At 34.7% G+C, this 26,121-nt stretch overlaps 2 long non-coding RNA genes across 4 annotated transcripts in view; both read left to right on the top strand.

The window, feature by feature from the left end:
* LOC111098628 overlaps window positions 1–26,121 on the top strand; it is a 190,002-nt gene that overhangs the window by 87,228 nt on the left and 76,653 nt on the right. The window lies entirely within an intron of this gene.
* On the top strand, window positions 10,621–14,825 carry LOC111098629. Its single transcript, XR_005369051.1, has 4 exons — window positions 10,621–10,676; window positions 12,356–12,429; window positions 13,535–13,571; window positions 14,128–14,825. It is a non-coding gene; the product is annotated as an uncharacterized LOC111098629 (long non-coding RNA).

The following is a 26,121-nucleotide window of genomic DNA, read 5'->3' on the forward strand; positions in this document are numbered from 1 at the left end:
AATATAAATTAACTGGGGCAAAAAATAAACCATAAAATGAATTGAAGACTTTTTCAAGACAAAGGTAAAAAGATATCAGGAAGAGGTAAGGCTAAACTTGTATAGAAAATCCAATAAATGATAGACTTTCCATATACAGACCTTTCCATTCATACAGAGAATAAAGAGTGGTGGTCAATTTCTGGGGCAAAGGGTGGAGTTAATGAGAAAATTTGAGAAACTATCAATAATGGAGAAGTTATTCATGGAAGAATCAGTATAAATGAAGAACAAGGTCAACGACTTCGTCTATTATCAGGATACCATTTTGGAGCAGCCAAAGCTTATGTGGTAGGCAGTGTTTTTAAGAGAACAAGTATTTCTAGATTCTATAAGACTCAAAAGCTGCATAAGTTAAACTTCATTACTTTTAATTCTACTGGTAAAAAAAAAAAGAAAAATATGAAAAAATTAAAAAGGAAAGAGCAAATATAGATAATAATTTTGGTATCATTTCTTCCCCTCTCTCTCATCCCTCCCCTCTTTCTTTTCTTCTTCTTTTTTTTAGAAAGACAAAATATTATAAGAAACATTTTGCAATATTTATGACAATACTATGTCTAGGCATTTTCTATGTGCTTGGAATAATAGCAATCAACAAGATAGACAGAGTCATCTATGTGTATCATCTACTTGTACATTATTGTAGAATTCTATGCCCATAGTGGCATAGCTATCGTGTCTATAATTACATACACACTAAGGAATGCTGGGTACTTTGAGTTTATCATACTTTTGTGAGCCACATGCTTAGTCTCTTTTGTTTTTCCTTCTTTCTTAGAAAAGTAGGAAATATTAACTACCTCAGCGGCTTTCCAACTTATCCAAATGGATGTTAAACTTCTGCGTAATATGAATTACCTTTTCCTAGGCCTCAATAATAGGATTCTTCCCTGATTACAAAATACATAAGGTAGTTTTCTGATACATCATGACCCTATTCTGGGTCTCTATTTCTTATCAGTCAGAAAGAGATAAGCTATTCTGCAATTACCAACATCCTGAATATTTCAGTGACTTAAAACTACGAAGTTTATTTCTAGCTCACACCGCATGTTTACCGGGTGGTGAGGAGGATCTGTTCATTTCAGTTGCTTAAAATACCAGGCTGACAGAGTCTGTATCTCAACACAGCTTTAATGTTCAGAGAATGAGGGAAAGGCATCTTAAAAAAAATACACACTGGCTTTTAACACTTACTCACTAGAAGCGACACCTGTTACTTACATTTGTATTTCATTGGTCAGTGCAAGTTATATTTCCAGCCCAGAGTTTAAAAGCATGGGAATGTATATTCTTGCTTAAGAGAGAGCGTTAAATATATCTTTGAAAATTGATACAGTTGACCATGTTTGATTCTTCTACTCAGCAGGCCCAGCACATGCTGACCTTATCTCTCTACTTACTTGCTCCAATATCACTTTTTCAATAACTGAACTGGCCCCTTGATTTTAATAATCCACTGATTTTCCTCTCCCTCGTTTACTAGACTAAGGTTGTGACTAGATTCTCATCAGTACATGTTTCCTTAATTTTAGCTACCTCCACAGCTTTGTCCTTTATTAGTCTCACTCCTTTAGATCTCACTTGCTTAGAAAGTTCTGACCCTCTTCTTTCTTAAGAATATGTCCTTATGATAGCAGAGCTCATGCTATATGTTTTACAACTTCCTATTTCATTTTCTCCTCCTTGTCATAAAAGACCATATGATTTTTCAGCTTTGGTGCTTGCAATTGTTTTGAGGCTGTGTGATGGAGTTCTGGCAATTGACATTTGCTGGACATATATAGTACCTGGAGATTTGGGTCTAAAACCTTCTCTATACCTCTCCTACTTTTCTGTAGTGACATCATAAAACAAGTATTTAACAAGCCAATGCACAGAATGGAAGTCACCTTGTTTCTTGAATTACCAGAAAATTCCAGAAAGCTACTAAAGCCATGGTACCAAACACACCATGAACAATAAATCTATGTAGCCTTCATTCACTGATATTTCAGTTTACTTGTTACTCTAATATAGACTATACTAATTTTGACTAATAAAAATGTGAAAATTAATCACGAAATAAAATGTGGTTATGATAATTTCCCTGAAATAGAAGGTAATCAACATTTTGTTTGGTTGAATTAAGATTATTCTAAATTTTACAAAATTAATTTTTTAAATATGAAATTAATGATATATTGAGATAAATAGTGTAAAAAATAACAGAGTCAAGCATCAGGTGTTTGTTTCAGGAGAACTAGTATTTGGGAGAAATTCAATCATTAACATTATTTGCTCTTATAGAAGTCAAAATGCATCTAACATTCTGAAGAATTTCAGCTAATATTGAGATACTTTACATGTATAGACTTAGCTCTGGTTTCAAATTATGAAAAAGCAAAAATGAAAATAAAAACACAATATTCCTGAGCTGATCACTGATACGTCAAAATTATTCTCTCAGCCAATTATCCTATAGGTTCTATTAAAAAGCTACTATGTATAGTTAGTTGTATTTTTTTAAGATTTTATTTTATTTAGTAGTTAGTTTTTAAAAGATTTTATTTTTTAAGTAATCTCTCCACCCAATGCAGGCTGTGAACTCACAATCCTGAAATCACGACTCACAAGCTTCACCAATTGAACCAGCCAGGTGTCCCATATATCATTAATTTTAATACTAAATTTGATTTCAAAGAATATGTGAAATCATGAAGAATCTCTCAAATTACAGACAGTTGCTGAGCTCAACTCAATTTAGTTTGAGTTCAAAAAACATTTACGTCTCAGTCTGTACTGCATTGTTCTAAATGATCTCAATCCCACATAACCTCATTGATTTAAATCAGTAACATCACAGTTTAGGCATTGGAATTTACCTTAGAGTCATTGAAGCCAATCTATCACCAAACCACATCCCAGAGCATGAAGTCTGTCCTTTGCTTGAAATATTTCCAACATGTGAACCTCACCATTTTTTACAGAAACCTACTCTGTGATCAGCAAAGTGTGCTTATTTACATGGAGCTGAAATGTTCCTACTTAATATTTCTACCAGATTATCCAAATTCTGTCATAGGGGACAAAGAAAAATTGTTCTACTCTCTGTTTTATAAAACACATATAATAATATTTTCAAGATAACTTTCCTGTTATTTTTCCCAAATATTTTCTTCTACATAGTAAATAAGAATATTCAGGAATACATGGCTGGTTTGTTGCTATTATTCATTCTGTATATGGTGTTAATGTCATACCCATATTATTCAAGTTTTTCAATGTCACTTCTAAATGATAGAGTAATGATGCTTGTGATATATAACAATAATGGCTGACTTTCCTGAACATTTCTAGGTTTTAGTCATTGTGCTATAGATTATGTATATATTATCTCATTTTTAGTCCTCAGAATGCTGTTACAGACTAAATTGTGTCCCCTCCAAAATTCATTGGTTGAAATCTTAATTTGGGTATTAGCAATATGAAGCAAGAAGAGGCCAAGGGATTGTGTTTGGGGGCTTGTCATATTGCTATTATAATAACTTTACAGTTTTCCATGTAAATAAATGAGCATCTGTTAGCCTACCAGAACAAGTCTCAGTCATCCAAGCCTTCCTACCTGAAGCTATTAACCAGCCAGCTCCATCCAACATATCAATGAACCAAAGATACAGGAGCAGTTCAGGCAATATCAGACAAAATTGGTATAGATCAGAAAAATATCCATCTGAACTCAGTCTGCAGAATAGGAAATAAATATGTAGTTGCTGTTTTAAATCTCTCGTTTGGGGAATGGCATATTATACAGCAAACCAGCAAACACTAACTTATAAACCAGCTTATGACACAAACACTTCTTAATTCTTAATATGCATCATGCTCAAATGTGTTAATATCCTCCAATATAAAGTAGGCTCTGGGTTGATCTATGTTTGTATAAAACCTTATTAAAGTTCTCCAGTAAACAAAAGCCATCTATCCCATGCCTTTACCACTTCATAGCACAAAGAATTAACAGAAACATTGGAACTGAATTCAGCCTTTTAATGTAATGTAGTAGGATTCTCAACTGAGGTTCATCTTTTCAGTAATCTCTACTAAATAGAAATACTGTTTAAAAATTTGTTTTTACTAGGTAAAATTTCCTGGCATGTGTTTATTATTTGAATGTTTTCCCATAAGGTATTCCTATATCAAGTTTAATTCTAATATTTTAATTGTATTCATTATTTATGCAATTACTTAAAAAAATCGTTGAATAATAGTATCATTTCCATGGCTTCCAAAGCTTATTTGCCACCATTACTTGATCTCTAATGCAGAAAGAAATAAAGTTGTCTTTGAAATACTAAGAAAATGTAAGCTCAAGTAGTCTATTCTAAGCTGTATTCTAAATGAAGAGAAACAAAGTTTAAATAAAATAAGACTTTGTTCTTGGATGTCATTTTAAAAGGACTTCATGCAATTTTATAAAGAAACACTTTGAATCATAGCCTATTATGAAATTACACATGGCCTTGGCTGGAGACACCAAAGGGTCATGTGTGCATGAATTTAGCCAGCTCAATTAGAAACCGTGTCAGTTTCTTTCAGATATCACAGCTGGATGCAAAGTTCTAATAAGGAAATCTATTATTTCAAGATGTGCACCAGCAATCATAATTTTATTATTTTGCATTCCATCTGTAGCATAGGCAACCATCAGAATGCTTGTTGAATAAATGTGGACTCTAATAGGAAATGGGGGCACATGGCGAGTAGTGTTCAGGAGGAAACATGGCAGGTCCCCATTTCTGGATTCATTTTTCTGTTCTGTATGTATTATTTCAAGCTGTGCCACCACCAAATCAATTCACATCTATTGACCTATAAATATAATTACATATTTGATTACTAAATTAACAAAGTAAATTAACTTTTAATGGGTGGCATTACTCATTATACCTTGGAAAAAAGAAAATCTTTACTAAAATGCATATCTCATTCTGCATTGACTTCTAGTTAAATGGGCATTTTGACCCAAATAATCCTTTGGTTGCCAAGGAATGTGGAAATTACTGCATGCTATGAATCACTGTCTAAAATAAAATGAAAAAAAATATATAATTAACTCCATATGGCTTTTTCTTTGACTCATTTGATATAGGACAAATTCTTACACTTTTCTTAATTGGACATCTCAAAATAAATTCCATATATAGAATGTATGAAAGTAATCTTGCAAATTCAATATAAGACTACATGGAAATGTGTAGTCAAGAACATTCTATAAATAATTAATACTCATTTCTTGATAATTTCTCTAGAAAGATCAAAATTAGAGCAGAATTAATAGTATTATTTCATGTTCCAGAACAACAAAGAAATAAGGGTTTATAATTTTTAGTATGCTTAGTGAAACATAGTGCAAAATTTGTACAGAGATTTAATATAGTATTTTAAAGGCATTCTAGTTAATTTATTAAAACAATCTTTAAAGTTAGATCACACTATTGTTTTTTCTGTTTTCAAAATTTTATTTATTTATTCATGAGAGACAGAGAGAGGGGCAGGGACACAGGTAGAGGGAGAAGCAGACTCCATGCAGGGAGCCAGATGTGGAACTCAATCCCGGGTCTCCAGGATCAGGCCCTGGGCTGAAGGCAGCACTAAACCGCTGAGCCACCCGGGCCGCCCACGCTATTGTTTTAAATATAACTAAGGTCTGAGGTTCCAGCAACTCTTGATTTGGGCTCAGGCTGTGATCTCAGGATTGTTAGATCAAACCCAGTGTCAGGCTTTGCACTGAGTTTGGAGCCTACTTGAGATTCTCTCCCTCTGCCCTTCCCCTGTTTAAAAAAAAAAAAAAAAAAAATATATATATATATATATATATATATATATATATATAAACTGAGGTCAGAAATAAGTAGTCTTTGATTTAATTCTTAGTTCTGCCATTGCACTAAATACATTTGTATTTGTACAATAATAATATTGATGATTTACTAGCTATAATTTTAGAATAAATTATAGTAACTGATAAGTAATGTTTCTCATAGTATTAATCATTCAAATCATATTTAGACTTTCCATGCAGTTTTAATTAACATTTTAAACTTTTTCAAAAGTGATGGGTAGGGTTAATTTCCTTCTGTGTATATTATTTTGACATTATATAATAAAAATGCCTTTAATTTATTTCTGAACTGGGAAACTTTTAATATGTAACTTATTCTCATGACTTCAGAACTCCTTAATCACAATCTCCAAGTAAAAAATATATTTTATATTCTGAACCAGTCTAAAAACACACACAGATTCACACAATCACATGTAATAACATGGAAAAAAATTTTATGCCTAACGTTTCCTCTTATTCATTCTAATCCTTTTACTTTTTCTTTCAGTTTTATTGAGATATAATTGACATGCTACTATATAAGTTTAAGGCATACAGCATAGTGACTTGGCTGATTGTACATACTGTGAAATGATTACCATGTAAGTTTAGTTAGCAACTATCATTTTATATAGATACCCAAAAAAGGGCTTTTTTTCATTGTGTTGTGAACCTACCACCTTGTGATGTGCTAAGATTTGCTCTTAGCAACTTTCAGATATACAATAGGGTCAACTATAGTCATCATGCTATATATAACACCTCCAGTACTTATTTATCTTATAATTGGAAGTTGGTGAACTTTTCCTATGTTTTCTTCCAGGAATTCAATGGTTTCCTGCCTGACATTTAAGTCTAATCTATTTTGACTTAATTTTTGTAAGTGATGTTAACATAGCGGTCTAGTTTCATTCTTTTTAATGTAATATCCAATTTTCCGAGTAACATTTATTGAAGAGACTCTCTTTTCTCCATCAAGTATTCTTGGCCTCCTTGCCAAATATTAGTGGACCACGTATGCATGGATTTATGAGGCATCTCACGTCTGTTCCATTGGTCTGTGTGTCTGTTTTTAGGCTAGTACCATACTGTTTTGATTACTGCAGTTGTATATTATAGCTTGAAACCAAGAAGTGTGAAGTAAAGGCATTCTTCTTTCTCAGGTTTGCTTTGGTTATTTGGGGTATTTGTTGTTGGTTTCATATAAATTTCAGGATTGTTTTTTGTCTTTATCTATAAATAGCTTTGGGAAGTATGGACATTTTAACAATATTAATTACCCTGATCCAGAACTATGGGATACCCTTCCATTTATTTGTCTTCTTTGATTTCTTTCTTCAGTGTCTTGTAGTTTTCAGAGTAGAGATTTTTCATATCTTTGGTTAAATTTATCTCCTAAGTATTTGTAGTTTTGATGCTATTGTAAATGGAATTATTCTCTTTATTTCTTTTTCAGATAATTTGTTGTTAGTATATAGAAACATTACCGATTTTGTCTAATAATTTTGTATCCTGCAACTTTTCTGAATTACTAATTAGACATAATTTTTTTGATGGAGTCTTTAGAATTTTCTATATATAAAATCATGTTATCTACAAATAAAGTTTCTCAATTTTAATATTGTGGGATGAAAATATAATCATGAACCAGTATTCTTAAAAAGTATAGCATTGTAAGGAGTCTTCTTAAAAAGTACCCAAAGGGCAACTGGGTAGCTCAGTCGGTAAAGTGGCAGACTTTTGATTTCAGCTCAGTTCAGAATGTCAGGGCTGAGGAATGGAGCTCCGTCTCAGGCTCCCCACTTGGTGGAAAGTCTACTGGAGATTATATATTCTTTCTCACCCCTCCCCCACCTCTCTCAAATCAATCAATCTTTAAAAAAAAAAAAAAAAGTACCCTGGAAGGAGTGAAATTGAAAAAAATATAAAACAACAATCAGTTTTATTGAAAAACATATAGATTGGGACACCTGGGTGGCTCAGCAGTTGAGTGTCTGCATTTGGCTCAGGGCGTGATCCCGGGGTTCGGGATCAAGTCCCACATCAGGCTCCTTGCATGGAGCCTGCTTCTCCCTCTGCCTGTGTCTCTGCCTCTCTCTCTCTCTCTGTGTGTCTCTCATGAATAAATAGATAAAATCTTTTTTTTTAAAAAAAAAGAAAAACATATAGATTGAAATTTAAACATAGAGGTTTCTCTTTTAGAGAAACTTCCTTATGGAAAAAGTAGTTTCTAAAATTTGTTTTAATTTTTAAAAATTTAGATTATTTGTTAAAAGGATTAACTGTAGGAAAAAAAACTTTAAAATCTTAGTGTGAGAGAGATTGAACTTGAAACTCTTTGCTGTTCAGTTGGTGAGCTGAACTGAAAAAGGGCTACAGGTTAGATACCTGCCTTCACACAGCAGTGAGTGTTGCTTCAGTTTTCGGAGCAAAGAACTGGAGCCAAAGAAATCAGAATAATTGGGAGCAATGTTAAAAGTCAGAGGGAGTTATTAGAAAACAGAAGCCAAAAATGCTACATGCATGAATTTTTACTGATAGAAAGCCAAACTAAGCTGTGTCAGAGAGCTGTAAGAACAGGGACACAACAAAGTTAAAGAGGCAGGTATCATTTTCACTCATTCACAACCACATTTGAGAGTAATTAGTTCTTTTATTTATTTATTAAGACTTTCCTTATTTTGAGAGAGAGAGAGCGCATGAGCTGGAGGCAGAAAAGCAGAGGCAGAGAGAGAGAGAATCTCAAGCAGACTCCACATTGAGCACAGAGCCCAATGCAGAGCTTGACCCCAGGACTCCAAGATCATGACCTGAGCAGAAATCAAGAGTTGGCTGCTTAACCAACTGAGCCACCCAGGCACCCTGTAATTAGTTCTTTTAAAATGTACATGCCCTGGGATCCCTGGGTGGCACAGCGGTTTGGCACCTGCCTTCGGCCTAGGGCGCGATCCTGGAGACCCGGGATTGAATCCCACATCGGGCTCCCAGTGCATGGAGCCTGCTTCTCTCTCTGCCTGTGTCTCTGCCTCTCTCTCTCTCTCTCTCTCTCTGTGACTATCATAAATAAATAAAAATAAAATAAAATAAAATAAAATAAAATAAAATAAAATGTACATGCCCTAACTGAATGTACTATGAAAATGTACAGAGAAAACCAAGAATACTATGCTGTCAGTGATGAGCCATATACTCCATTACCTAGTTAAAATGAAGTGAAAATTTACCTGTCATCATTTTCAACTGATATATTGATATGCCATACATTGAAATGATGACAAAATAGGAGTATATTTCATGCAAAATCATAAATAACATGCCACATAATGATTAGTAAGACATTAGATTTACTTAAACTGTCCCAGAGCAGTGTTTTCTTCAACACTTTAGAGAATTGTTCCTTTGTGAGTTAATAAAATTTTGTTTGATACAATGACACCCAATCTTTTGCCATTTCTTAAATGTGAACCTATGATCCTCCACGTCCTTATTTACACGTGAGCCTGACTCCTCTGCAGTAACTGGGGCAAAAGAAATCGGTTGCCTATTCAACTTCCTTGTCCTCTTTTCTTTTTTTGTAGATGCCAGTTTTGTTGAGACGGGAGAAAATATGCCCTCTTCCAGGCAGTCATTGAATTGGTCTAAGCTAACTGGCATATTCTCATCCATTTTTGAAATTCTAGGACTATCAAGTGAAAAATTTCTGAACAATAGGCATAACGGGCTTAGGAAAAAATTTAATTTCTGACAAATGGAGAGATGGAGGACAAGTGGTTTTTCCCCCACCCACTTCCTTCTTACTTGGGAAACACTTCTAACAGGTTGAAATGCTTAGAGTTGCACTGAGGACAAAGTGAAAATACAGAAGGACCTAGCCCCCAGCTGATGAGCTTGGGTTTCTGAAATAACCCTACAAAATGCTAGTCTCACATTTTACTGTTCAGTAAATCCATGTCTAAATTATTTAAGTCACATTTGGGGCAGTGTGTTACATGAAACTGAAAGCATGATAATCATATTAGTTCACTAAGCTTTAAAGCCAAGTGAATGTGAATGAAAAAACTTTCATCAACAAATTAACATTTCTGTAAGTCCTTTTTTTGAGAATTCTGAATATTTCATTTAGTGCACTATTATCAATAATTGGCTGCAAATACAATGGGTAATACAACATTTCAGTATATTGCCCCATTATGTCACATTTCCCAGCCCCTATAGAAATAAATTTTATCCTGCGATGCTTGTAAACTTCATAAGATCAAGTAGTGGATATTGTAGTGCACATTGGAATGACCCTTGTAGATTGAGACACTCATTCCCCAACTGCTGGGAGAGCTGCAAGCTGACAGCTTACAGGTAAAAGTTTTCTTAGACAAGGGAGCTGCCTCCTCTAAGCATTTGCTCTGTCCTGAGGGCATATGGTATCTGAAGATTGAATGTAGAACATCTTGGAAGAACCACCAGAATTTCAACACTCCCTATGGTGTTGGCTGAAGTCTCTTTTGTTTTTTGTATCAAAGTACAAAGTCTTTCTCACTTCAATCTTGTCTCTCTCACTCTCTCAAAATGGTATACCCAAGAGCACACTGGAGCAATCCATCTATTTGTAGATTCTGATTCCCAAGAAATCTGACCTATATCAGTTGGTGCCAGGAGTCATCCTAGGAAGTAGATTCTAAACTGGAATTTGGAACCTGGGCTTCCAGTCAGGTAGCAATGAAGAGCAGCTCAGGTGGGAAGAGTGCCAATAGCCCTCAGTATATAGTAGTAAGTAAGTAGTGGTGAAATTGTTGAAACTTTTACTCATGATAAGTTGGGGTGGTATACCAATGTAAAGGAATGTCCTGGCAAATAGAATATCTCAGGTGTTAGTGAGGCTTTGGGGAAAAAAGTATTTACAAGTACTATGGAATTGTATTGTTATTTTAAAGGCTTATATATCCTTTTGAAGGAAAATAAAAGGATGATGGTAACAGGGTCCCTTTAGAGCTAAGTAAAGAAAATATTATCCCCTGTAGCTAGAGAGTAAAGGAAATTAAAGATCTTTTTTTTTTTTAAGATTTCATTTATTTATTAACGAGAGACACACACACACACACAGAGAGAGAGAGGCAGAGACACGGGCAGAGGGAGAAGCAGGCACCGTGCAGGAGCCCAACGTGGGACTCGATCCCTGGTCTCCAGGATCACGCCCTGGGCCGAAGGCAGTGCTAAACCACTGAGCCACCCGGACAGCCCGAAAATTAAAGATCTTGCCCAAGATGTTATTATAAGGGTAGTGGAGCTAATAAATTAATATCAGAGTCCTTATCAGGAAGGAATAAGACCCTGAGACTTGGAATAGAACCATTTATATTGCCATACTCAACATTTTTTGAAATCTTAAGTCTTTTTGAACCCTCAGGGCTTACACGACAGACTCACTTCTCTTGTTTAAACTAGTTATCTTCTCTTTCCATGAAGATGAAGCAAGGCCCCTCACCACACAACATGCCACCATCCCCTCAGATTCCATCCTCATCTTTCCTCCTGGGCATTAGACCAATAACTGGAATTAAGTGCAAATATAGTTTGGTCAGAAAAATGTCAGGTCTGCTAAGGAAGAAAAGGTATTATAACCTAAAGGGACTGCAGAACATGTACCAGCAAGAGTAGCATGAATGTAATTGGGAATGGATCCTAAGGGTGCTGGATTAAGAAGAGCAGAATATGTAGTTGGATAAATAAGAATTTATCAATACAGGCACTCTCCCAGGATTTAGGAGTTAACACCACAAATAAGGCCCCAGGACACAGTGCTAATAATACACAACTAGGATGGCTCTTGGAAGCAAGTAGTGTCTGATAACCCACACCATGTGAAGTAGAAATGCCAGAACTGCCACAGTAGAGAGTGGAAGGAGAGAACATAGGCTCAGAGAAGCTGGAGTGCTGGAATAGATACACAGTTGACGACTATCCTTAAGGGAATCCAGAGGATACTCCATTTACCAAAGAAATAAGGAATGCTCTGGAGAGAACACTTTGGTGAGACTCTCAATAGGGACTGTGCTCTATAGGTTAGAAATAAGGGTAAGAGATGCTGTTACAGAACTGAGACCCCTAATAATAGAAGCCAAGTAGAGGCATAATAAATGGGAACAATTATTGCATGAGTAGCCGGGTCAGATGGAAGCTAAGGTAGTCTGAGACACAGTTATTGGCATGATTAATAGAACACAGCAGGGAATACCTCTCTACCTGCTAGATAAGATGCTGTCCAACTCATGAATCACTTAATAAAGTCAATTAGATCTTGTGCTTGAAAAAAAAAAAAAAAAACCAGCACAGCAACCTTGGAACAATATAGATGAACAACAAAGGTGTTAATCTATAAATAAAAAGAAATCAAGGTTGAATAACCAGTTGCTTAGAGCAGCTGATCCCCAAAGACCCTGATTCAATTTTCAGACTTGGATTTCACTCACTGAGAGATAAGATTCTCTAAGAACAAGGACCCCGCAACATTGCAGCAAACATATAAGGTAGTAATTCTATATTCCTTCCCCAATGGGACCTGTAGTTATTTATTCACATAACTGTTCCCGGGGCAGGGGTGGGGAGTAGAGAATACTCTGACATTTCAGGACCGTTAGATGCGGGGTCTGAGTTGAAATTGATTCTCTGTGACCTGAAGTGTCAGGGGAAAGCAGGCTCCCATTATGCTGGGACCAAGAAAAAATACATTTGCCATCCATAGGTGCACCTGTGGGTATTCCCGTGCCCAGATTTTACCATAAATTAGCAAATATAAAAGATATAACATGAGAAAGGCATGATGATAAGAATGCAGGGATGAGGGCTTACCAAGCAAGGCACCTATACCATCAGATTCTAAACAAAGATAAGGAGACTCTAAAATGAGTAGTAGAGGAGAGAGATGATAAGTATCAGCCGCAATCCTAAGACCAACTGCAGTAAGACAACTGCTTATAGTTTGTTCCATTAACCTTTTTCCTATAAGTTTCCCCAGGAATTAAAGACTCATCAGAATTCCTGAGAATCTGTTCAAAGATGGGCTCTATTTATTATATGAGGCAAATGGATCTTAGTGGCGCGAGAAGTGAATTGCGGTAGATGTGGCATTATTTTTTTTTTCCAGATACCCCTTAACAGTTAGGCATTCATCATCCAAAAACTGCCCTGGACCAAATACAAGTGTCTTGTTTGAGGTTATCTCATCAGGGGAAGTCCTCTTTTGTTTCAGGTCAATGCAGAGGTTTGAAATATGGACCACCTTGCTTAGTATAAAGACCTCTCAAATTCAGAGCTTCCTGCATAGCTTAAGGACCTCCACTAATTTCAGTCTTTCTTCCCTCACTCCATAATAGGCATTGATCCTGAAAGTAAGCCCTAATAAACCATGGGTCGGCCAATCTCCATGTCAGTGTCTGTTTCCCAGGAAACACTATTTAAGACGGGTTATTTATTTTTACTTTCAGAATTCTTAGAATTATTTTTAGGCTTACTGTCATAACAGTTTGTCTGAGGAGACTCTAAATGCCAAAGTGTAAATGCACAAGTCCTTTTAGAATGACCCGTTCAAAACATATTTACAGAAGTCTAAATAATATTTTTTTTTCCACACAGAGTGAAACCAACATCACCAGTAACTTTCAGGCAACAAGTATGTGAGCGTAGGTTATAGTTAAAGTTAGATGCCAAACACCTTTATTTATGCATAAAGATTGATTCCTTGGTGAAGGGAAGTGTGATGTATTCAGAGTCAGGTGTGCCTACCCAGAATGCCTTGAGTCTTATAAAAATGATAAGGTAGAAAAAGGGAGGGGGTGGTGAGAAGTTGCTAATTACACTAAAGTAAGAAGAACAAAGAAAGGATATATTCGCAGCTTGAAATAGTAAATTTAGCAGACAGAGAGAGTTATAAAAGCTGAATTTCACTTCCCTTGCCTCTGTCAAAAGCAGAATTTCAGCCTAGGAAAGGTATGATTAATGTATAATCTGAACAGAAGCTAAAGATGATTGAGGACATAGTAAAAAAAAATACTTATTATATTCTTCAGTGAATTCAATCTTCAGCCATAGAAACAATCCTACCAGGCAACTGAGAAAAGTTGTAGTAAGATTGTAAAAGCATTGGTAGTAATTTTTGAGTAACTGTGAACGAGCTGGAAAGTTGTGGAAGAAAATATATGGGGTAATGGTATTTCCATTTTTGAAAGGGCAAAAATGATGAAAAAATACAGACCAGTGAACCCGGAACCAGATACAATCTTCAAATGGATTATTTAAAGAAGAGCCTGTGAAGTATTTGGAAAGTCATGGCTTTGGCATGAGACATGCTAGACTGACATCAAGTCCCTTATTGATTCATGCTTTAGGATGACAGGTCAAGTGGACCATAGACATAGCGTATTTCAAAATTTCAACAGGACAGTAACAAAGTCTCGTGATAATCTTATACACAGATGAAATCCATGAGCTTCATTATGGTGAGGTTTGAATCTCTATGTAAAAGGAATAATATTCAGGTCAACTGGGAAGAAAGTCCAGAGCAATATCATGCAAGATCCACCCATTGCTAAGATGTAGGACACATTTTTAAAATATATTTTCACAATGATAAGCATGACCCACATGTAACTTTTTTAAAAACAACCAATTGAAGAGGAGACAAAAATTAGAAGTCCAGAAGACTTGTATACATTATCAGCATAAGATTAACCTCATAAAATGACATTATAAATAAAAAAAATGCATCTTTAAGTGGTAACATTCCATGATGAGAGCACTGACTTTCTGCCACTATTCTGTGAAAGAGACTGAGGTTTCATTCAGCTGGTGACCAGACATATAGGAAGAAGCATTCTGAAAAGACAATTCACAGGTCTGCTACATTAACGGTAGGATTATTATATAAGCTAGCCAAAAAAAAAAAAAAAAAAGACACACCAGCATTAAACAGCATCTATTCTATGCCACCTACTCTGTTAATTATACCACAACAGGGTGCCTGGGTGGCGCAGTCAGTTAAGCATCTGCCTTCGGCTCAGGTCATGATCCAGGGGTCCTTGGATCCAGTCCCATGTCAGGCTTCCTGCTCAGCGGGGAGTCAGCTTCTCTCTCTCCCTCTACCCCCCCCCCCAATCGCTCCCCCTCTCTCTGCCAGATAAATAAAAAAAATATTTTAAAAATTATACCAGAACAGCCAGTATTTATTATTTCATTGAATTCTCATCATAATTCTTTGAGGTAGTTAAAATTATTCTAGTTTTATAGCTTAACAAAGCAACGCTCAAATTGTTTAATAGATTTGGCTAAGCAAGCGAGGAAACTGAAACCCATGAAAGGTGTGGCTCTCTGTAACCTGTCATAACTGATCTCTAAGCACTTCTCTTCTCTTACGTACTATCAGTGTGACTATTGTAAGACAGTCATAATTCTTTTGGTCTAGATTATAAAGATATTTTTCTTCTGTGCACAATTCTCTCCACCCTCTCTTGCATGGTCTCTCTCTGCTCCCTCTTTCTCTATCAATGTGAATAAATACTCAAATCTTAGTTATAACAAACAATACTGCAGCACAAATGCTTATGTCCCCAACTGTTTCCGATTCACTGAGATTCTTAGGTAAAGGTGAATGATTATCTTTACTTTAGTACATGATGCCTTAAGTAGGCTTATTTTATACATTGTCTTTTCCTTTTTTCTTTTTCTTTTCTTTCTTTCTTTCTTTCTTTCTTTCTTTCTTTCTTTCTTCTTTCTTCTTTCTTCTTTCTTTCTTTCTTTCTTTCTTTCTTTTCTTTTTTTTTTTTCTTATGAAGGTCTATGCCCAATGTGGAGCTTGAACTCATGACTCTGAGATTGGGAATCACATGCTATACAGACTGAGACAGCCAGACGCCCATCAATGTATTTTTAATATCAAATTGAAACATCTTGCTAAATTTCCATAGATTCTTTCACATTAATCACAAATATTTTTACTGAGTAACATCTTGTGTTTTTTTTCCCTGCATCTTTATATATTTATATACACACACAAGTTATTCCACGCTTGTTTTGAGCTTCCATTTATTGAGTTTCATCAGGATCACTAGAATACAAAATCTAGCTGAAAGTGACAAAAGTGGTAAGGATTCTGCAAGACTGGATACTTAATCTGCAGGATATTCAGACCTTCCAGTTGACTAAAAAATATTGAGAACCATTTAAGTGGCTAGCCACTTATGACAGAGATAATCAGGTGGCTTTTCATTCTACTGGCTTGAAAGAAAATATATCTGAAACAGAAGGCATTTATTTTTGACATGAGGTCTCTAGACTCATAAGACTACAGACTTTAGGAAGGCTACTACATGTATATTTGACACCAGTCCATAACACACTCCTGCAATCATTTAACATGGTTCCTTTGGATGTTGGAATACAAAGGCCACTACCTCTTCAATTTTGGAATACTACCTAGCTTCAGGGTGCTTGACCTACAATTTCACTGTGTCATTTACTGTCTTGCCCTTGTGTTCAACCAGATATTTCTCCAACGAAGACCCTGAGGCATTATAACAGCAGCATCTGTTGCCTGGCTGGCTTAGGAGCAATAAATTCTATTTATTTATTTATTTAGAATTCAATGTTTTATTTAAATTCTAGTTAGTTAATATATATGGTAAAATTGGTTTCAGGTATAGAATTTAGTGATTCATCACTTACCTATAACATCCAGTGCTCATCACAAGTGCCCTCTTTAATATCCATCACCCATCTAGCCCATCCCCCACCCACTTCTTCTCCTCAACCTTCAGTTTGTTCTCTATCCTTAAGAGTCTCTTATGGTTTGCTTCTCTCTCTCTCTTTTTTTCCTTCTTCTGTGTTCATCTGTTTGTTCCTTAAATTTCACTTATGAGTGAAATCATATGGTATTTTAAAAACTTGAATATTTAAATTTTGCTTCTTGGTGAGAATAATCTACAAAATATCTATATTGTGTTTAGAGGAGCTTCTACTTTGATATGGTAAAGAATATGATTTATAATTAAGCTTCTACATATTAAGCTAGTACTAAAATATTCAAATATTACATGAGTAAGTATGTTCCAGGTTTTGAGAATATAGTTTAGTGGATTATATTAGCAACTAGTGGATTTACCATATGTTATAGCTTCCAAAACTAAGTTCCCACAGAGGCAGTGGCTTCATAACCCAGAAACTAACTGAACTATCAAAATCCAATTCTGAAAGGATTCACATCTGGAATGGAAAGTGTGTGTTATTCGCTTTAAAAAAAAGAATTATTAAATGCCTAAGTATAGCAGGAAAATGGAATAATTTTCCAGATCTTAAGCATTTACTGTATTTTTATTGCTGTGGCCCATGATGTTTTATTTAGTGATGATTTATATTTATGAAGTAAGATAACTCTAATCTGTTAAATATGAATTTAGTAACTTTTTCTTCAATTTACGAAAAGATGTAGCCAGAGAAGCATATCATACTGTTTTACTTTAAAAGGAAAAGAGACACATACACACAAAACCTGAAAATTTATGGTGTTTCTATGTTGAAAATAGATTCTGATCATTTCTCATTTCTTAAATATTTCTTACATTCTGGTGTAAATGACTTTACTCAATATAAATAGTAATGCTGACTTATTACAACTTGTGTTATGCTTAACTTGCTCAGTTAACTATAGCTTCTGTACATATTAGCATAATTAGAAGTAGCTGTCCTCGACACCACATAGGAACCATATGTGCTATTTGCTTCTGTTGCACTACTGGAGTATGTTAACAGCTGTTGCCACAGAGCATAGAAATCAATAGAAATGAAAATCTAGCTTGAGTTGTTTGAAAAGTGAAAACTATTACAGTGAGACAAATGATGAGCATACAAACCCAACACTATATGTAACATTCTTTATATATAAGGCTAACACTTATATTGATTAATGATACTAATCCTCAAAAATTAATTGAAGTGCCAACAATATGGCTCATCTGTGCTAAACCCTTAGTCCTAACAGAAACTCTATGACGTGGCTATTTTTATTATTTCCTTTTTACAGACTAAATGTCTGAAATTAAGAATTTGAGGAATTCTTTCATGGTCAGCCAGCAAGTAAATAAAGGAGTCAAGATAAAAGCTAATGCTGTGTTTAGCATTCTGGTTCTTGAATATGCCCTCACTTTTTCCTAAACAGATAAATTCTTCCTTAAGAATCCTCATACTTAATCAAATATCTTTTAAAGAACATAAAAGAATACACATATGTGTACATATATATATATATATATGTATTACATATATGTAAAATAGCTGGAGCAAGAAAAAAGGACCTCAAGAAGAATGATTTAAGCTCTGTGAAAAACAGGATGATTCGGAGTAAATCTATAAATAAAATAATATAGACTTCCACTCCTCTAAGTAAAGCTATGTCACAGTTTTCCCATGTACATTAATTCAAAGCAAAAATATTTGGCACATAGTGAGAGACTCTTTGGAAACAAGTTAAGATGAGTCAAAGACCGAGTCAAACACTAGTCCTATCTTCAAAAATCTTATGATAAAAAAAAGAGATAATGTGTTATACAAAGAATACAAGCAGAACATAATAATGAAATGCCATAAGAAAGTATGAATGAAATCAATGTTATGGGAGTTCTAACAGGAGAGATATCTAAAGAGAGAGGAAAAAAGGAAAAGTGACATTTCAGCCACTGTGAATATGGACAATTCAAATTAGAAGGAAAAGAATAACCAAAGAGAAGGGGACTGCATAAAGGGCCTATTTTAGTTTAACAAACTATATTAAAGGGCATAAGGAGAGAGAATTTTAAAGAAGTCTGGAGGCCAGGAGGCAGAAGTTTGAACTTCTTTCTGTTATTAGTGGGAAATCCTACGCAGATGTTTTTACAGGAAATGAAAATGTTCAGAATTGGGCACCCCAGGTGGTTCAGCAGTTTAGCACCATCTTCAGCCCAGGTCGTGATCTTGGAGACCAGGGATCGAGTCCCATGTCAGGCTCCCTGCATGGAGCCTGATTCTCCCTCTGCCTGTGTCTCTGCCTCTCTCTGTGTCTCTCATGAATAAATAAATAAATATTTTTTAAAAGAAAGAAAATTTCAGAATTATACATTTGGTCAGCAGTGTGTAAAAAAGATCAGGGTTGAGAAGGTCTGAAGCTTATCTAGTAAAGTGGACAATACCATAATCCACATATGTGTAGTCTAGAATTGGAGTTTAATGGCAGATACCATATCACATAGATGACTATCAATCTTTCTGATAGAGAACAAAAGCATTAATTTTGCTGTCCTCTAGATCAGAGATTTGTAAACTAGGGTCCATGAGTCAAATCCAGCTTGCTGCTTTTTTTTTTCTATGAATAAAATACAACCATGTTTGTTTTTTCATGTGTTGTCTATGGCTGCTTTTACTCCGCATTGGTAGAGTTAAGTAGTTGGTACAAAGACCCTTTAGTTATACCACTGTCTCAGTCAAAAGTGGGAAAATTTATTTTGATGGAACTAAAAAGCATTTTGAAATAACAGTTTTAAGAAAATTGTGGGAAAACACATTTCTTTGTATAAATGAAAAATAGCTTCATATGTTTAATATATAAGCATTGCACAAATTAATTTGCCCATATAGCACCCAAAGGCATATAAATTGTCAATCTACTACGCCTGTGATTTATAGAGTATTGTTGAACTCTTTGGTTGTTGGTTTATATCTTCCTCTATAGTTCCTTTATATTTTGTTCTCTTGATTGTTTTCTTCTTTTTCTATGACATTATTTATTCTTTTATGGAGAGAAATAAATGTAGACATAATTATAAGCATGGGTACATAGATATGGATGTAATGATTGTAATCAATATGGATATAGATAGATACATACATACCCTTTCTGCTTGGTCTCAATGTGTAAGACACTAGAGATACTTTTCAAAAGACAGAGAGGCCATGTAGCTAATCTTGGCCGTCTCCCCTCCATTATAGATCATATCATAAATTATAGATCATTATAGATCATATCCTTCCCTAGGTATAAAACTGTTCAATGGAATTTTTTTTTTCTTTTAGAAGTTATATTAGTTTCCTTGGGCTGCTGTAATAAATCAAACAAAATCAGTGGCTTAAAACAACAAACGTGCATCCCACCTCTGTCCCTTTCAGTCTAAGCTTGCAGTATTTCTGCTGCTATAAAATTCTCAAAAACCTTGTTTGTCTTCTGTTAGTGTTGAGGGGCTCTATGCCATTAGGCAGCAGGGTTCTCCACAGAACCATTCTAAATAACTTCATCTCTATCTGGCTTCTGCTGAGAAGGTTGTTGGATCTAGAAGTCACATGCCTAATCACATGCCCATTACCTTAGTAATTGGTTGTTCAACTACATCCTTGGCCTTGATTCCAACGCATGCTATCTGCATAGGCTTAGAATTTTCCAAATAATCAAGTACTGGTTCCTTTATACTTAACACTTCATTGCTCAATTTATCTCTTTCCTCTCACAATGTACCTAAGCATCAAGGAGAAATCAGGTTGTACCTCCCATACCCGGCTTAGAAATATTCTCAACTAAATATCCAAGTTAATCACTCATAAGTTTTACCTTGTATTGAACATCAAAAAATAATAATTTTTCTGCGGCTTTATGGCAAAAGAAAGCCTATACTTCAGTTTCTAATAGCATGTTCCTCATTTCCATCAAAGATCTCCCCTGAAACACCAATAATGTTCATGTTTCTAGCAACATTCTGGTTATGACGATATGGTAGGAGCTTTTGTGCAGCATGTTCATTTCTTTGAGTCATCACCAGAATTACCATTAATTCCCATGTTTCTGCCAACAGTCCCTTCGAGATGGTTTAGGTTTTATAATAATGTGCTTCCAAACATTTCCAGTCTCTACCCATAACCTTCGAGAGAACATTTTTTCTTTGTGCAAAGGAAAAATATCTCTGAGCTGAGTATAGCCACTTGCACATTTTCAGGTAATTGTTACAGTAGCACCTAATTTCCCAGTACCCAAACCTATATTTATTTCCTACAACAAACATAAAGACTTAAGACAACAAAATTCTCTGTGTTACAGTTCTGGAGGCTAGAAGTGTAAAATCAAATATCAGCAAGACCATGCTCCCTCTGGACTCCAGAGGAGAATTCCTCCTTTGCTTCTCGCAGCATCTGTTGATTGTCAGCAATTTTTGGTTTTCCAAGCTGTGTCTCCATGTTCACATGGCCTTTTCCCTCCATGTGTCAGTCAGCGTCTCTGTCCAGATTTCCTTCTTCTTCTAAGGACATGAATCATATTTAGGGCCTAAACTAATCTTAACTTGATTATTTGTTAAGAACAAATATTTATATTTCCATATAAGACCCCCTTAACAGGTTCCAGGTAGTCATGAATTTTGCAGGGTCATTCTTCAAGCCAGTCTAGAGGTTAATAAAACTATGTTGACAAAACCATGGGAATTCCATTTGCAGTGGTTTAGCTCTAAAATCTTAAGGTTTCCCAGAAAAAAGATTCAGGACAACTCTTAACACTCAGTAATCTTTTTCCCAAAAAAAAAACCATTCAGACTTTATGTGAGTTATAAGTCATGTGTGGGTCTTTCATGGAGGAGACCCAAACAAGAGGGTTTGTGAGACCAGGCCCAGAATCTCTTACTATATGAAAGGAAAAAAGAAAAAAAAGAAAAAAAGAAAATGATTTTTAAAGACTAATTCCTCAGGAGAATTGATATCAACAACAAAAACCTAAATTCAACCCTAGCTATGAGGCCATTTATGCTTTAGAAGTATCAATTACTATCTATTCACAGCTTGATCAACCCAAACCAAAGAATAAAATCATCCCATTTTTTCTTCCTCTTTTAAGCCATTTAATGGCAGAGGTTGCTTGGCTTCAAGGCTTGGTGCTCCTGTGCCAAGGGTCTTTGTGTAAACATCAGATTTTGTTATGGATCTAAATGATAACAGATATCCTTCCCTTCCAGGTGATTGTGTTGGCACTCGGACGTGAGCTGCCTTCATCAGCCACAAATCAAACTCCAGTACCAACTGGACTGCACAGTCACTAAAAAGAGACTTCCTAAAGGGAAAAAAAATGGCACATGATGTGCCAGACAGGTTGCCAATACCCTTGTTTTATTTCTGTGTGTCATTTTATGCTATCCCATTATAATGTGTGACTGGTCACCTGGAGATTCTGCTTCCCTTTCAGCACATTCTACCCCAACGCCAATCTAAGATTGTCACACCACCAACATGAAACATGGGTCTGCTAATGTCACAGCAAATAAATAAAAACAGGAAGAACCACTTATGGATCTTGGATGACATTTGTTCATTTATGTATTTATTTATTTTTAGTAACTGCATGTGTAGCACATGCCAGGTATCTTTGTAGGCATGAAAAGAGGTTAAGAATATAATTTCATTGTTCTTCAAATTTAATCTTAGTGAAATAAGCAAAATCTTCTTTTAAAGAAGTTTTAATGGCTTTATTCTTGTACATAAACACTAACATAGTGGGGCACCTGGGTTGCTCAGTCAGTAAAAGCATCTGCCTTCAGCTCGGGTATGGATCCTGCAGTCCTGGGATCAAGCCCCACATTGGGCTCCAGGCTCGGCTGGGAGCCCCCTTCTCTTTCTCCCTCGGCCTCTCTCTGCTCTCTCTCTCTCTCAAATAAATAAATATAATCTTTAAAAAAAACCCACTAATATCATACTTGGCTAATCTACTTGAATAAATAATTTGTGCAGACACATTCTGCATGCAACGAGGCTAGAAATTTCTGGAATGTCAGCACAAACAAACCTCATTGTCAATGAGTCAACAATGCAAGAAAAACCCTTCATAGAATAAAAAATAATTCACCTTTGTCATAGTAATTGTCAATTCAGTTTCAAATTTCAGATGAGTTTACTGTATTGCCCATTTTAATAGAACTTTCCACCAAGAATAGGTAAATCATTACCCTCTACTTCAAAAAATAAAGAATTGCCTTCCAAATAATTTTAACTAGATACATATTCATTCATCCATTTTCTTCTGCTTGCTACGCTATTATGGTGATTATGTCATATGTCTCTTAATTTCTTCCTGTACTTAAAAAAAATCAAAATAAATTGGTGAACAAACACACAATTTGCTAATTAGCATCATAATAATTATCTTAATATGGCAAGGAAAATCAAAGAGAAGTATAATATAATCTTAATTTATTATCAAAGTGAAGAGAACATAACTGGAATTAATCCCCTGCAAGAAAATCCTCTATAGAGATGTCTGAGTCCATGAGAAGATCCTCATTTCTGCTTCATTAACATACATTAAGATCTGTGCTTGAACATTACTGCCATCTTTCACTTATAAAGTTGTTTTAAAAATCCATACAGAGAAAAAAAGAAAAGGAAGAATCAAAATTTAGAGAGTATCGATTCAGAGATTTAATCCCTTATTTAATCCCATTAATTAATTTCCTATATAATGTAATCATGACTCTAAAACTACACTTTCTTCTTTTTTTTTTTTTTTTTTTTTTTTGTAGTAACTTGAATTGTCACCTTCAAAGTGAGGTCAATCTGTTACACATCTCTGCACAAATCCTTAGAGCTAAATCATTTTGTTCACACACTTCCAAACAAATAACAGTGTAAATCTCTTCCATTTCAGTTCACAGAATATCACTGCCTCTTTTTGCTTTTCTCTGTGACAACATAGTATAGGCTATGTAGCAAGGGCAACAAGAAAAGTAGAGAACACAAAATATGGAACCTATTTCAGAACAAGTGATTGACTTTTTTAGTTGTACGGAGTAGGAAAATATTAAATCCAAATTTTTTTTCTATTTTTTTTAGTTGTCATACAAAAGAACAAACTTGCATGGCAATTGAATACCAAGACGGAAGTGACCTGCATTATTTTAATTTAGCCTAAATGCCACTGGGTTGCAATAATGTCCTCAAATGATGTTTTGTAGCACAAGATTTGACCCTTCAGAAATTTGTAACTAACATAGTTTTTTAAATGTTTTATTATTATTATATTTTAAGTAAACATTCGGTCAAAACAGTTATTGTTTTTCACTGAAATGTCTCAGATTTTTCTCTTCGACTGAATAGGTTTTTAAAAACTTTATCCACATGAAAAAAATATATTTTACTAAGCAATACTGCTAAATATTAATATTATGAAATAATAGATAAATGAAGACAGAAAGGAAAATGTTCATATATTATCTGTTGTAACTTCTACTAGAAAATCTTATTTTCTTGTTGCTCTATTTTTGTATGCAATACCAGTCCCTATATGCAGATAATTTTCTATAATTTTTATCAGAGCTACACTTTTGCTAAGGGCTCATATATATATTTTTTAAAAAATAATTCCTATATATTTGTGGTATTCTATTTGTTGTAAGTATCTTATTTTTAATTATATTAGCTAGTTATTTCTGGTGTAAAAATACAAGATTTATATTTACCTAACATTCAACAAAATGAACTTTTACCTAAAATCTGTCAGTAGTTTAGGTATATATGGACAATCATATAATATTGCCATATTAATTTTTCTTATATTGCTGTCTTTATATTCTTTAGCTATTTTCCTTTCTGAGTTCTCTAAGTCTTCCAGGAAATTACTGAATAAATACCATGAAAATGGCTATCTTTGTCTCTTTCTTAATTTTATAGGTTTATTTTATAGGTGATTCTTTTACTTCCCCACTGAATATAATGTTTGCTGTAAATCTCTGAACTGACATTGTTTATGAGATTTGAAAGTTCCCTCTTCATCTAATTTGCTTTTTCTTATTAGTGGATGTTATATTTTATCATTGGTTTTTTTTCCCCACATCTATTCAATTAATCATTGTTTCCACTTTTATACTGTTAATACAATACATTACAAAGTAGTCCATATTTTTATTCTAATGTTACTTAAACTACTTTTATATTAGTGGACAATCCCAGTTTCATTAGGATGTATTAGTTTAACACACTGATGCAATCTAGTTACAATTATTTCATTAAGGATTTTTGCATCTCTGTTTATGAACTTATGGGACCTCACATTCTTTATGTGGTATGGTGGGCAGCCTTTAAAATAATTTCCTATGAATCCTGGCCTGCCAGTATTCACATGCCTGTGTAACCCTTTGCTTTGTAGAGTAGGCATAGTTACTCACTTTCAATGAATAAAAGACTGCAAAAGGAATGGGATACCACTTCAACGGTAGTGTCTAAAAGTATTGTGACTTTCCTCTTGGTTACTGTTCTGGACACTTCCCTCTCGGGTACCTCTTTTTGGGAGAAGGGAAGCTGCTACGTTGTGAACAGCCCTATGAAGGGAGCCATGCAGCAAGAAAGAATGTCGTCTCTGCCTGCAACAACCACTTGACTGAATTTGTAAATGGATAGTCTTCCAGGTAAGTCTCAGGTGACTTCAGCCTTGAGGGACACTCCCAGCCAAAACCTAGCAGGTAAGCAAACTCTGAGATTGTTGACCCACAAAATAGAGAATAAATCTTTATTGTTCCAATCACTAAGATTTGGGACTTCTTTTCCATCTGGTTTGCGAATTAAATTTATGCTAGAATTAAAGAATTTGAATTTCCTCTTTCTCTACTCCCTCTTGATGAGTTTGTAAAAGATTAGAACTGTCTTGATTGTCGGACAGAGTGTAATACACATTCAAAACTATCTGTATTTCCTTTGTGAGAAAATTCTAAATTACTGATTGTGATTATAGGAGCTATTTGGAATTATTTTTCTTGAGTCAGACTTGATAATTTACTTTTTTCTAGGAAAGTATACAATTTGTCTAAGTTTATTTTTAGTATTTTAATGGCTACAGTTATTAAAGTTCTATCTTTTTGTATTCTAATATTTTTATTTGCACTATATCTTTTCTTGATTAAACTACAAGTTTTATCAATTTTATTAGTCTTTTCTAAGAACCACACTTTGTGAGTTTTAAAATCTTATTATATTTTGATTTTCTATGTCATTAATTTAAACTACTTTATTTTCCTATTATCTCTGTATGGTATACAAAATGCTTAGGGCATTTTGCCCGTTTTCAAAATGCTTAGGGCATATTCTTAGTATATTTGTTTAGTATTTCTTCTTATTGAATATATGCACCTTACTTAGGTGGCAAATTTCCCTCTAACCACTACTTTATGAGCATCTCACAAGTT

Source organism: Canis lupus, chromosome 13 (assembly GCF_011100685.1).
Source record: "Canis lupus familiaris isolate Mischka breed German Shepherd chromosome 13, alternate assembly UU_Cfam_GSD_1.0, whole genome shotgun sequence".
NCBI lineage: Eukaryota > Metazoa > Chordata > Mammalia > Carnivora > Canidae > Canis > Canis lupus.